Raw genomic sequence first — 15,156 nt, forward strand, 5'->3', positions numbered from 1 at the left:
GATTTGGTAAGAAACTACTATAGAACCAAATATTTGTTGTTAACATTATCCAACTCAATCCCTCCCAAAATACTTAATATTTTTAATGAAAATATTATTAACGATGGGAACAAGTAGGCTTTTACAAGCTAAATTCAGCAAAGGACCACATCTTTACCACTTCCCAGTTGACTGAAAGAGAGTCTAACATCTCAGTGTGCTTGTTGATTGTTGATTATGAAATAGTAGTTGATTCATTCGAAGAAATGCTTCTTTGCAGATTTTTTTAGAACAAGATGTCTCCCATCCATATGTCAAAATCATTCAAGATTCTTTGAAAACTATAACAGAAGTCACACTATTGAATAACCCTCTGATCGTAAATATCATAAGGAACAAATAGTCATCAATAAGCATCATAAAGCACAAAACGGGTTCATGCATGCTCACCAAAGCTGTTCTCCACTGCTATGGAAGATACTCAGAACAGTGACCAGGACACAGTCAAGAGAAATGCTCTGTGGATGGGGAGGCTGTCTATATGCTACTCTTTGTGGATAGCATTGTACCCATTGCATTATCCTCCTACAGAACTGTCAGTGCTGAACTCATTGAAGAAGGAACGAAAGCATCCTGGGAGTGAGTAGATAACATCTACCTGAATCTTGATTATGATAAATATGTTTTGAATGAACCTCAAGAAGAGAAGATATTGCATGATAGTGATAAGGGGATAATTTGGAAGTGGCAATGGGAATCAAAGAGTTTTCTGGTTCCTCTACCAATTGACCAATAAGTCAAAGGAAATTAACAAAACTGTAAGGGGTACTGAAAAGAGTGGACAGAGATGCCCCATCATCAAGATGGAGTCAGATGTCAGTGAATATCAGAAGTTGGAAGGAGTGAGGAAAGAAAAAGGTTGAAGATGAAAGTAAGTCTGTCTTCTTTGAAGCAAACATTTCAGAGAACACAGTGGAAGGGGTGACTAGCTTAAGAATGGGAGATTGTGCAGGCAGGGTTGAGGTGGATGGGATTAAAGGAGCACACAGTGGAGGATGGGGAACAGTTCAGAATCACTAGGATGGAGTGAGTAGATGAAGTGTGAGTAGAGCACTGAGTCATACCATTAATGACTAGAGAGAATTCTATTGAGAAAGATTTATAAACAAACTATTCAGGGCCCTCCCTTGATGGCCAACCTTTTTGTAAGTGGTAATGTTGAGTCCTATGAGTCTAACTCATGGCAAGCAGGAGCAGGTGAAGAGGGATAGATAGATAGACAGACAGACAGATAGAGAGAGAGAGAGAGAGAAATAGAGAGAGAGAGAGAGAGAAAGAGAGAGAGAGAGAGAGAGAGAGAGAGAGAAAGAGAGAGACAGAGAGACAGAGAGAGAGAGAGACACAGAGAGAGAGAGAGAGAGAGAGAGAGAGAGAGAGAGAGAGAGAGAGAGAGAGAGAGAGAGAGAGAGATCCCTTGGGATAGGAGGCAGTTACTGATAAACTGATTCTGGAACAACCTCGTAAATGCTGAAGAAGTTCCTAAAACAAAGACAGAGGACATGGGCATCAGACCTGTGTTAAGGGTAAATTTAGGGTTGAGACTGAATATAAATTTACTTGGTCACCAGGTATTTAATTTCTAAATCCCAATGAAGCACTCAAGTCAGAATGAACTTTATGGTGGTCTATCTACAATAGGAGGAAGAAATTAAGAAGGGGGGGGGGGGGAGAATTTAAACTGCTCTAGCTTGGGCTGAGCCAGGCAGAAGTTCAGAGGCCTTGGCCAAGGGGGCCTCCCCAGAAAGCCAAGGGAAAGGAGAGTCAGTCTTATCACTCACCACGTGACCGTCTCAAGGAAGCAGTCTGAGGAAATCCTCTAGGTTCCAGTTCCAGGGTCAACTCCGCCAAAGCTCCCTCCCCACAGGAAGTGATGCAAAATATAAAGGCAGTTCTTTATGTCACTTCCTGTGTCTCACATGTGCCAATGGTGGCTTAAGCTTGGCTTAGGCAGCTCAGGGGTCAGTCAGTTGGTTCTGATTTGTCACTTGCTAGCACATGTCAGTCATAGGCCTTCCTCCCTGACACTTAATCCTTAAGTATGGGTGTAGACATTCCTGGGTGCTAGACTAAGCAAAATAGAGAAAATCTAAAATTCACACCTGTATCCTAGGATGGCATGAGACTCCCTGGGAAGTCTCAGGGGAAAAGGCTGAGGCTGTGGGTTGGGGGCTGGATCCAGGGCTTGTTAAGGGTTCCCTGGGAAGTCTCAAGGATGAAAGTAGAGGCCACAAACAGGTGAGCCAAATCAAGGGGCTGATGCGACACTCCCTGAGAAGTCTAAGGGGATAGAAGAAATAAAACATGGTTCCCAGAAATCCAGTGAAATAATGCAATTTCTTCTGTAATATTTCTAAGACTCTATTCTATTAGTCACTGAGAGTGCAGTTTGGGTTGGAGCAACATGCCATTGTTGTTCTTAGCAGTACAGCAGGAGCAGAGCTGAGTATAGTAGGAAAAAGGCAGGACAAAACACCCACTCCACTCTGTGCTCCCCAAGCTGATTGGTAAAGATCCAGGATAACTGTATGGCCTTGGTGTAAACTGCTAGGGGCATGATGAGAGAGAGAGAAATGGAATTTTCTGCCCCAACCCAAATAGCAAGACAGCATTTGAAAATAAACAGAAAACTGGTCCTGGAGCCCAGTAAGCCTGAATTCAAATCTTGTCCCTGATACATATAGTTTGGGTGATACCTAGATAAGTCACTTACCTCTCAGTGATCTACTGTGAAGATAGGATTAACTCTCCCCTTGCCTATTTTTAGCTAATCAAATCAAAAACTCAAAGTACCCCTACTTGACACTAAGAGAGTTCCCAAGTCACTTGCTGAAGTGGGTGATAACTCCAGAAGCCACTGCCCTGTCTCTGGGCAGTGCTAGGCAAATTGAAAGACTGTGATTGGTTCCCATAAAGTAGGGAAGAGACAGGAAGTGACGTGGAAAAAGGACTATAAAAAGCCCTGATCTTCCTGTCCAAGAAACTTCTCCTTTGAACTTCTTCTACTTTGGAGTTCATCATTGGACACTCTGTGTCAGTGAGCTGGACTGAAGGAAGAGACTCTTTCCCTGAATCCTGCGTCAGCTTGCTGGGTGAGTAGCTGGCCTTCCTTTGCTGGCTTCTGGAGAGATTGGTTCCAGAGAGGCCTTCCTTTCCTGGAGGAGGCTGCATTGGTGGAACCCTTGCTGAAGACACCACCAGGAATCCTGGCTTAAGAGACTACCACGACTCCACATGGAGATCAGGATTTGAGAGGCTTTTCTGGATGGTGAGCTGGACTTCTTCAGACAGAAATTACAGGGTATCTAGTTAGGCAATACTTTCTACTTCCTTCCTACATTTCTCTCTTTTACCATATCTCTATTAGACTAAATTGTTAAGAGCAGCTAACATACTCATGACTTAAGAGTTAATTTTTTAAATCGGCAACCACAATATTACTTTAGAACTTTCATATTAACATAAAAATCTACATTTTAAATTCTTATACTACTTAACGCTTAAATTGTATACCATATGTTGTTCTATAATGGAAGAGTAAGTTTCCTCACCTTGGAAACTCTATTCCCATGAAAATACATCAAGACTCCCCCCCCAAAAAAGCAAGGGCAAATATTGGGTCAATCTGAGTAAAACAGGATGTAAAAGGGAAGCAAAATCATTCAAAGGGCTGAGCTGACAATAAGGTAGTCTCAGTATGCTGCCTATGTGCAGCTGTGGGTCTTACTCACAAAAGTACTGAAATACCCCTAAAGCTTTGGGCTAAATGCACAAATCCCTTATAGCAAGGAGTCTACAAGGTAAGGGCAATTCAGGGAAGAAACAACAGTAGTGGCTCAATAAATGGAAATAGTAGCTCAATAGAAAACTCTATTTTTAAAAAGAGTCCTGCAAATTATATTAATAGCTCTTTAGGAGAGTACCACATGAAGAGAAGTTCCAGCTAGGACACAAAGCTTGAGTCCTCTATCTTACATGTTATCTTCTTCCCATCACTGGTATGAGAATCTATGGAGTTTGTGGTTAGGAAGAGACAAAGAAATCTTCCTTGTGCTTTATCTTCTATTTAATAAAATAATTTAATAAAATAATTCTATTTAATAAAATATTTGTTATTTTAGTTAATGTGTCCTCTGACTTGATCTGGAAGAAAGAAGTTATCAGATAAGATCTTGTGAGCTAAAGTTCTAGCTAGATCTTGACCCAAAGCATACCTAGTACTGGGATATAGTTTGGTGGGGGTTAGAATTTGAGGGAGTTCCGGGCTAAACATACCCCCCAAAAAGACTTAGTGGGCCAATATTTTCTATGCTTTTCTTTCCAATTCTTAAGAGGGTAAAATTCTGAAGTGGTATCAATTTCATCTTAATTCACTGAATATAAAAAGATCTAAAGGTAGACAGAATTTTATATCTCTTTTACCTTCCATCTGCAAAATAATTCATCTAATGCTTAACTTTCAAATGAAGATTTACATACTCAACTCCAGTGACATTACGCTCATGAAGAAACAGCTGCCCTCTCACTTGTTGGAACATTGCTTCATGACTTATAAAAGGGAATAGAATAACAAATCATTAAGACATGTTTGAGAAAGAACGCTTGAATAACTACACGGACTGTGTTTCATGTGTCAGACTACTATCTCAACATTTATAAAGCCCCAAGGAGAAAATGATTGATGTTGCTTCTCGTTGAAAACCAGCTGGTGAAATTTATGGTCTTTCTGGTTGGGGGGGGGGGGAATATGATGATCTCTGTACAGGGTGGAAAATGGTCTTTTTAGCAAGTGGATAATTAATAGAATTAACAGAAAATATGACTTTCCCATTAATTTTATACTGGCCCAATGTCAAAATCAGAGTCACACATTAACTTCATTTCCCCCCTGTGTCTTCTTAAATCACAGAAAAAGTCATCAGATTGGAAAATTTTATGTGCCTTATACTATATGCTGCTCAAGGGTAGGAACCAATGTTTGCAGACTTGTAGAAGTTTAGAATTGGGTGGGATATCAGCAAATATATGGTCCAACCCCAAAGAAAACCCTGCTACAACAAATGCAACAAGAAGTCATCTTGTCTCTGTCCACCCCCTCCAAAAGCAACTCAACTTTTGGAAAGCCTCTCTTTAACTGGGGTTGGAGGGAGGAGAGAGTTGGAAAGAATTCATCTGAACTGGGACTTGAAGGACAAAACAAAGGGCCTTCAATAGAGATATTAGGGGGACATATAGGTAGTCCAGTGGATAGTGACAGGAGGCCCTGGGTTCAAATCTGAAGTCAGACACTTCCAAGCTGTGTGACCCTGGGCAAGTCACTTAACCCACATTGCTTAGCCCTTATGGTTCTTCTGCCTTGGGACCAATACACAGTTTTCTAAGATAGAAGGTAAAGGTTTTTTAAAACTAGAGATAGTGGAGCTATGAAGGTTGGGTAGAATAATATAATAAGAATAAGAATTTGAGTTTCCTCATCTGTCAAATGAGCTGGATTAAAAAAATTGGCAAACGACCACAATATCTTTGCCAAGAAACCCCAAACGGGGTCACTAAGAGTTGGACATGACTAATTGACCAAAAAATAATACTAGAATAGGTAGAATAATCAAGAGCAAGACTGTGGAGGGGTTCAAGAGGACAAGGGTGGGGAATAGAAAGTAATCCACTTTGACTGCCACAAATCTGGAGCCAGATGAAAGGGGGCCCATGAAGGTTTTTGACAAAAGGAGTATCATGCCTGGAGTCGTGCATTAGTATAATTAATCAGGTAACAGTGTCTTGTTCCTGTATCTTCCTACATATGGATATTGCTTTGTGTGCAAAGTGGTGCAGTGGATAGAGCACTGGACCTAAAGTCAGGAAGAACGAAGTTCAAATTCAGCCTCAGATATTGAAGCTGTAGGGCCCTAGGCAAGTTACTTAACCTCTATTTACCTCAGTTGCCTCAACTGTAAAATGCGCCTACTTCCCAGGACTGCTGTGAGGATTAAAAGGGATAATACCTGTAAAAATGTTTAGCAAAGCGCTCTAGTTATTCCTTTCCTTTCCCTATACCTTTGATGTCCTTAGGGTCTATGTCTAGGAGGAATTTGGGGCCCAGATGTATATACAATGCAGTGACTTTGGAATATCCTACAACATCCTCAGCACAGCTGATGACAGTGAGAGCCAATGACAGACTGAGCAAGAATTGAAAGCTCTAGGAATAGCCCAGCAAAGATAAGCCACTCTACGCCTCAGGGGATTTTTTGAGCATCCCATGGAAGGGAAGAAAAAAACTCCCTCTAGGTGTACACCCCTAGATATCGGAGGACTAAACACTGATAAAGCCATCTTTGTCTTCTAATGATCCCTCCCAGACCATTGGGCTTGCTTCCAGACTACCCCTCACAGTCATCACCCAAGGAAACAATTCCTATGGAGAAGGGCCCAGCCACGTTCACCATCTGTCAACCAACTGTTATGTACAGGGTGGCCGGGCCAGCCTCGCTGAAGCAGCGTGGCACCCTGAGGTTGGAGCCAGAACATACCAGGCAAGTCAACCCATTGCTGCCAACACCACACCACCATCACCACCTTTGCCTGCCATGTTCCCTCTGACCCTGATGGCAACCTCCTGAGAAGCAGCCTCTGTGAAGATAAAGCTGGCCACCACCCGTGCAGGGGCTGAGACCCAGAAAGTTAAGTTCTGGCCGCCGAAGACCCATGGTCAAATGGTTCAGCATCAGGAAGCGGTAGAAATGGCATTCAGAAGAGGATGACCATCTGCTTTTCCACTGGCCACAAGAACTATGGACCTTCTCCTTCCATGTCGCCCTCATTCAAATGTAAGTCCTTTGAGAGCACAGAACTCTTACCTTTCTGTTTGTTGCCAATGCTTTGCCTATTGTATTCACTCATTCATTCATCCATCTGCCATCATTTTAGGAATGTGGAGGAATGTTCTCCCTTGTGACAGAGTCATCATTTCTCCTCTGAATAAATATCAACATGGAAAAACCCATCAGCAAGACTCTTCCCATACTCACTGATGGCGGAAGCCATGCCAACTAGCAAGACACCCACAACATCCATTTGATTGGTTGGTGCTATGGCACCATACAATCTGTATAACATGGGATAATCAGTTTGTCTTCAGGAGTGGCCACTATATTCTGCCTGGGAAAGGATTGGTCGTCTGGGATGGAAGGACAAGTAGAAGAAACTCACCTGTGCTTTTCTCCTCTTATTATGCCCTTGCCACCCTTCTATCCAACCCTTGGGGTCTTTGCGGTGACTCCACTTTTTTTCCCTAAGTCTCTGGTTGTACTTATTGTGGAATTACTCTTTTCTAAATTTACCTCCTCCACTTCTCTTAACTCTTCCGTGTGCTAGGAATTCCCTTCATTTGTTCATATCTCTAGCTTCGGTTCTCAGGTTGAGACGTTCGGCCAGGGCAAGGCTCCACCCTTTTCTTCAGCCTTAGTTGGGCCAGACAAGGTCTAGTATATACCCTAACCCTGCCACATTCAAGCTCAGATGACCTACAAAACTTTGATCACATTTTCACAGTGTCCTTTTAGATTTTTTTTTCCTTAAAACTCTTACCTTCTGTCTTAGAATCACTACTGTGTATTGGCTCCAAGGCAGCAGAGTGGTAAGGGCTAGGCCATGGGGGCCAAGTGACTTGCCCAGGGTCACCCAGCTGGGAAGTGTCTGAGGCCAGATTTGAACCCAGGACCTCCCGTCTCTAGGCCTGGCTCTCCATCCACTGAGCTACCCAGCTGCCCCCCCCCCTTTTAGATTTTTATTAGGATTCTCTGTTCCAGGAGCCCGACTTGGCTTGGACAAGGGATCTTTCACGTCATTTTATTGAATGGAGGTACTCAGACAATGATGTTAAGAATGGATTCAAGAGAAAAAATGCTAGAAGCCCCAGGAAACACAATTGGGTGGAAGGAGGAAAACGAGCATTGATAAAGTAGCTACTAGCTGCCAAGCAGTGAGCTCAAAGCCCCTTACATTTGGATCCTCACAACAACCTGGAAAGGCAGTCGCTATTCTCATTCCCATTTGACAGTTCAGAAAAGCGAGGCAGCAGAAATCAGGCCACTTTCCCAGCGGTACACAACTAGCAAGTGTCTGGGGTGAGGTTTGAAATCGGGTCTTCCTGACGCCCTGCTCTACGCACCGCACCCCCAGGCTCGCTCTTGGCCGGGAATGTTGGAAGCACAGGCTGAGTGACCCTTGTCAAGGATCTTGTGGCCAGGATTCATCCACTGGCTGGAAAGAGAGAGCAGATGGGCCCAACGCTCTGTTCGGGATCCAGGATCCCATGTAGAACGCTTCCCCTCATACAAGGGCAGTTGGTTCTTTTTTCTGTTTTCCGAGTATGAAATCGCGAAACACTTTCTGCAAATGACTTTGGTTCCCCTTGGCTCTTGGGTTTTCCATAGGGAAAGCTCGGCTTTCTTATTCGCAACCAATGGCATGAAATGACGCCCCTAGGTGTTTTCCACTTGTTTAAAGGACGTTCTGTTAGGGAGGGGTGCCCTGTCCAGAAAGAGGGCTGAGTGGAGCGTCAGCAGCAGCAACTTAGCTAGATGCCAGCCCCCTCTTGGTAGTGCTTGCAATTCCAACAAGTCAGGGAGGTCCAAAGCAATAATGGCGCGTGTCCACAAGGGACTGCTAAGGTGGGATCTCATTAGCGGGGCTCACCATCCCCTTCTTTTATGGTCTCTTGCTTTATCAATTACAGAAAGAGGGAGGGCCTGGATCAAAGGATTCCGCCTGAGTCCCCACCCTTCGGTTTGGGGGTTGTTTTCCTAGGAGAGGGTCCCCTCCCTGCCCCCGCGCTGGTACAGGCACTAAGGAAATGAGAAATGGAGACCCAATAGGATCCGCACAGGCTCGGCAAGGAGGAGAGCCCGACACTCCTATAGGCAGTCAGAGCTGAGTATGGAGATTCTCTGGCACCGGCAGATTCAAATTCCAATCGTGGGAGAAGAGAGTTTCTTTACAAAGGTGCTATTTAATTGATTTTCAGTTGTTTCTGACTCTTCATGACCCCTTTCGGGGTTTTCTTGGCAAAGATACTGGAGTGGTTTGCCATGTCCTTCTCCGGCTCATTTTACAGATGAGGAAACTGAGGCAAAGAGGGTGAAGTGCCCTAGGTCACACAGCCAGTATGTGTCTGAAGTCAGATTTGAACTCAGGAAGAGGAGACTTCCTAAATCTAGCCCATTCACTGTGTGCCCAATGGTGCCACCGAGCTGCCCCAAAATACTTTACAAAAGAACAGAATCATAAACTAAAGAATTCAGAAATTACAGTGAGGTGCAATGGAGGGAATGACTGGGTAAGTCACTTATGCTCTCTGGGCCCCTGTGTCACGTCTATTATTCATGTCATGTTCGAGCTAGATGATCTCTAAGGCCACGGGTCTGCTGGCAAACGTTTAACATCTTGGATCAACATTATTAACATTTTCCCCAATACTTTCTAAAGTCTAGACAATCAACAAAACAAGAAACGGAGCCCTGATGCGGAGCTCTTGCCCACTTCTGACACGCAGAGGCTCAGATTAAGAATTTAACAATCGGCTCTCTGAAGCCAGTTGGGGCTAGCTCCTGCACCACCGACCTTTCCAGGTCCGAATCTAGGATCCGATGGCCTCAGAGTTCATCCAAACCAGTCTAAGCCCTCTTGGCAAGATCAGGCAACACCCTTCTCCCTCTCCTCGAGGGATCTCGTATTTACGGCTCTGGGGAAATATGCCATCCCCTCCATAGGACATCAGCTCCTCAAGGGCAGGAACGATTTTCCTCAAGCTGTAGATCCTGTCCTGGTAGAGGGTTCCCTCACTCCGGAGTCCTCAGGATCCCCCTCGAGACCTTGGTTCTCCTCATGCCACCTCGGGCAATTCAGTTCCGTCCAGCAACTGACCACTACTTTGAGCGCGTTGTGGTTAGCGCTGTGATTGTGAGCCATGCTTCATGAGCCCATGGACCGGAGCAGGCCAGCGCCGTCCCCAGGGTTTTCTTGGCAAAGATACGTGGAGAGCTTCTCCAACTGACCAAAGCAAACCGGGCTTACGCGATTTACCCAGAGTCGCACAGCTGGTGAATATCTGAGGCTGTATTTGAACCCGGGTCTTCCCGACGCCAGGCCCAGTGCTCTATCCATGGGCCCATCTATATGTATACCAGAAACTGGGTCCGATAACCAAAGGATGGCGCCGTGGCAGGCAAAGATGGCTGGCTGCTATTTGCTCTTATCTAGTCTCCATTTGACCTCGTTTCCCCATCTGCAAGATGGGACGCAGAAAGAAATGGCCAACCACTCCGGTACCTTTACCAAGAAAGCCACAGATGGGGACAGGAATAGTGGGACACAATGAAAACACCTGGACATCCACGGTAGCCCCTCCTTTTTGGCAAATGGCAAGGTCGACCGTCAGAGCCAACGTATGCCTCTACTTCCCTCCCCACTCACCCCCAGGACGGTGCTCCATCCACAGCCCTTTGCTTGCTTGCTTTCTCCTCCCCCTTGTCTCCAGGCTGGAGAAGTTGCTGAGCCTCAGGACGCGTGTCAGCTAGAGAATAACAAATGACTCAATTAGCCCCCCAAAAGGAGGTTCAACTGAAACTCTGTTCCCCGAGAGTTATCAACTATTAATAAATAACGAATCATTAGAAGTGAGTAAAATCATCACAGAGAGCCCCGGATGCCCTCCTGATGGGCCAGAGGCTGAGATCGCCGCCGCCTGGCACAACTTCTGGGGCAGTTTCAAGTAATAAGTGTAGAATTCCTTCCGTGTTCCACCGCCACAGAAACCCGTACTACTCCACTGCCGGGCCAACAACAGGTTTTCAAGGAAGAGAAAAGAGAAAATGAAGAGAAAGCGCCACCAAGGAATTGTGGGGATGCAGGACAGTGATGTTGCGCGCGCATGATGGGCAGGCTGAAGAAAGGAAACCCAGGCCTTAAGAGGACAACCAGGTACTGGCAACAAGTAGCCTCGCTTCTCTTTTTTCTGAACTGCCTCCAATCTAATGGTTAAAGCCAGTTGTAGTGGGAGCCACACCTTCACCCTCACCACCAGCAGAGTTAGTCTAAGTTTTCTTTAAAAGGTACTGAATTTTTTTCAGCCTGATTCTTCCTCAGAAAGTATTGAAATAGAGCAGCTGGGTGGCTCAATGAATAGAGAGCCAGGCCTGGAGATGAGAAGTCTTGGGTTCAAATGTGGCCTCAGACACTTCCTAGCTGTGTGACCCTGGGCAAGTCACTTGACCCCCATTGCTGAGTCCTTCCTGCTCTTCTGCCTTAGAGCCAAAACTGAATATGAATTCTAAGCCAGAAGGCAAGGGTTTAAAGAAAAAAAAGGTCCTGAAGCCATCCCCGGCACTTCCCTGGCTCGGGACACTAGTGGTTCAGGATGCGAGCATCACTTCTTCCATCTTCAGATACAGAAGAACATCAGGAGCCTTCGCTCCTCTCCCATGCTTGGCTGCTGGACCCCGGTGGCCCCCAGCAGGAGCAGGAGACCTCCCTGTCCATCCTGGTCACACAGCCCTCCATTGCTCCAGCCAAGCCGATCTAATTTTGTTAGCTGCTGAATGGCCTCTGATTAGCTCATTGAGGGCAGCTTCTGGGGCCACACACCAAACTGTGTGCTCTCCAAATCAGCGTCCTGCCTTTGTTCCTCTTCTGTCTCACTCTGGAGCCCCCCACACCACTCCTGCCTGGTTCAGAGGCTTCCTGTGAAGCTCCGCTGTCCCTGCCCAACCCAAGTGCCCAGGACGAGAACACTATTGGTTCCACCCCATTGCTCCGACCCCCCAGATCCGTAGCCAGCTGCCGACACGTCTCCCTTTGTCTGCAGAAGCAGAGCCCCCTTTGAAGCTGGGTTGACACATAGATGAAAAGTGGGGTACCAGGCAAATCGGCTCATCTCTTCGGTTCCTTCCTTGTGAGAAGCTGAGCTAAATGCTGTGTTAAAAGGTTTCAAAGTGTCAAATTCAAGGCTAAACTCGGACCTTCTGTTCCCGATTGCTATGGCGAGCTTTTATTTCCTCTTGTCATTTGGGGCCCGGTGCCAATCTCCCTGAAAACTTCAGTTACTTTTGACTCCGCGTGACCAAAACCTGCCCCACGCAGTGTGAAAATTCACTTAAAATATTCTTTAGCTGAGAAGCCAGAGGGAGAATCTCCACCATCCCTGGCTCCTCCGGGGCCTCCTTGGGAATCCTCGAAATGGAGTTTGAGCCAGAACCTGACTCAGTTTACCTAGAGAGTTTGTTTGATGAGGTTTGTTTGCTATGGGCATGTATTGAGATGATGACTCTTTAGCTAACTTGCTCCAAGTTCTAGGACATTGAAGGAAGTATGGGATTGCAGATCTATCTCCTCCATCATTTCTCCTTTTTATGATCTGAGAGATTATGAGAAGTAAACGCACCCTTTTTCTGTCACTCTGGCCTCGTTGTGCCTCGAAGAAGCCTTGTCAGAATCCTCCTAATTACCTAAGTTTTCTCTGAGGCTGAGCCTTTGCTTGAGCTTAGTACTAAGTCCTAGGTTAGTGCCTCTATGATTTCTACCCTCGGGGAAATATATCCATAAATAGCAGCAGCTACCCACCACATGGGAGGAGCAGCTAGGTGGTGCAGTGGATAGAACATCTCGCCTGGAGTCAGAAAAACTCCTCTTCCTAAGGTCAAAGCTGACCTCAGATACTCACCAGCTCTGTGACCCTGTTTGCCTCAGTTTCCTCATCTATAAAGTGAGCCAGAGGAGAAAATGGCAAACCTCTCCAGTATCCTCACCAAGAAAACCCCAATGGGAGCAGGAAGAGTCAAACTGGAACAACTAAACAACACAAACCCACGAGATGAACTCAGAGACTCTGTGACTCCATATGATCCACTACTTTTTCTTCTTATTCTCCTGACCTCCTCCAAAAAAAGCCCATTGTTGGCATTCCACAGAATAAACACTTACTTGCTGTGTATAAGAGTCTCTACAATGCCAAAATGAGAGCACCTGATCTCAAGGACCTTGCACTCTACTGGAGAGGCAGCTAGCCAACACGTAAATAGAGAAGGAAGTCCTATACAATCTGAGAAGGGAGAAAGATTTAACAAGCGCAATCATGAAAGGCTTCCTGAAGGAAGTGGCTCTTGGCACTGCTTTCCTTATGTAACAGGAGTCACATAAGACACATGCCCAGATCACCTAATTTGAAGGTGTCCTATTTTGGGGTGAAGACACCCAGTGATACTCAACCATGTGGGTGGCGAAAGTCTCTTTACATTGGCATCAGAACAGCCTGTGCCTTTAAAACTAAGACCTAGGACAGTCACTCTTCTCATTCAATGCCCAGAAAGAGTCTTGTTCACCAAGCTTGGGCACCATGAACTGAACTGGTAAAGGGGAAGGATCTACTATTCCCTCCTCCCGTTCCTTTCCTAAGACTCCAATAAATGGGCTTGGAGTTTGGTTTAGTTGTCTTCATTTGTCCTTTTCCGTTCTAGGTCTAGGCGATGGATTCCTCACTGGATCCAGCTTAGAGCCCTGGTGGTCTTGGAGGCAGAATTCCAGGCTGGCCGTGGACCCATCCCCAGCAGGGATCAGAAACCGGTCACTGGGAGAATTCTGCTCAAAAATACCAATAGCTATTAGGGCAACAATTGCCTAGTTTTTTGATCATGTACCCCAAAGGGAAAACAATTTTGAGACTGACCCCCATCCACCCATGTGTGGATATTGTTTAATTCTTTATGAAGTGTCCCAAAAATCTTAGGAGAGTGTCAAGCTGTTAATAGCCTGTGTGTTTATGACAGAGAGACAGACAGAAATAGAGACCAAGAGAAGAAAGGAAAGAGGGAGAGAGAGAAAGAAATGAAGGAAAAGGGAGAGAGGGAGACAAAAACAGAGTCAGAGACACAGAAAGGGGGAGAAGAAAGGGAAGATAAGACAGAAGTAGGGAAAGGGAGGGTGAGAAAAACAGAGACATATTGACTGACAAAGAGACAGAAACAGAGCCAAGGAGAGGAAAGGAGAGAAATTGGGGGGGGGGAGAAGAGGGAGAAGGAAAGGAGGGGGAGGACTGAGAGAAATAGAGCAAGGAGAGTGGGGGAATATAGAAGGAGAGAGGGGGGAGGGAGAGAAGGGAGAGAGAGAGAGAGAGAGTTCTACTCAACTCTCTAGAACTATAAATTGTAGAAAAGAGTCTAATCTGCCACTGATGGAGGGCATTTCCTCATCCAGCAATTCTCAATATTAATAAAATCACAATTCGAATTCCTGCCTTATAAAATGCAACACAATAACTATACTACTATACCAAAAGTATATACATTGTAAAACTTTAGAAGGATGATATAAAGACAAAAATCACTTGATTTCGAAGTCAAGAGGGAGCCATTCTGGTTTATTGAGTAGGGAAGTGCCCACAACACACCTAAAATCCCGGAAACCGCCTGGGGAGGACGGATTAAGGGAAAGACTGGAGCAGTAAGACCAATGAGGCCGCTGTGGTTGGTAGCTCAAGTGAGAGGTGAATAGCTGAACTAGTCTGAGCTAGAATGCGGGCTGAGAGAGTAGAGAGAAGGAGACAGATTGAAGGGATGTGACGGGGACAGCATGACTGGATAAATGGAGGGAGAGAGAGTGAGGAGACAAGGAGGACACCAAGTTGTGAGCAGTCAGGCAGTCAACTTGTATTTCCTGAGTGCCTACTCTGCACCTAACACCTAGCTAAGCACCAGGGGTACAAAGAAATGAGTCTCATTTTTTAAGTCTCTGCTGTCTAGGGGCTCTCCGCCTAATGGGGGAGACCACAGGAAAACAATTATGTACAAGCAAGTTAGATGCAAGTTAAATTGGAGATAATCTGGTAGAGAAGGCACAAAGATTAAAGAGGAATGGGAAAGATTTCTTTCAGAAGGAGACACCCTCACCAGAAACAGAGACATTAAGAAGCACAGTAGATGTGGTTGGAAAGATAATATGGGATTGCGGATTTGGAGTGGTTTGCCATTTCCTTCTCTGGCTCATTTTACAGATGAGGAAACTGAGGCAAGTAGGGTTAAGTGACTTGCCCAGGGACATATAGCTAAAACCAGATTAGAATTCAGTAAG

This window comes from Monodelphis domestica, chromosome 6 (genome assembly GCF_027887165.1).
Source record: "Monodelphis domestica isolate mMonDom1 chromosome 6, mMonDom1.pri, whole genome shotgun sequence".
NCBI classification, from domain to species: Eukaryota; Metazoa; Chordata; class Mammalia; order Didelphimorphia; family Didelphidae; genus Monodelphis; species Monodelphis domestica.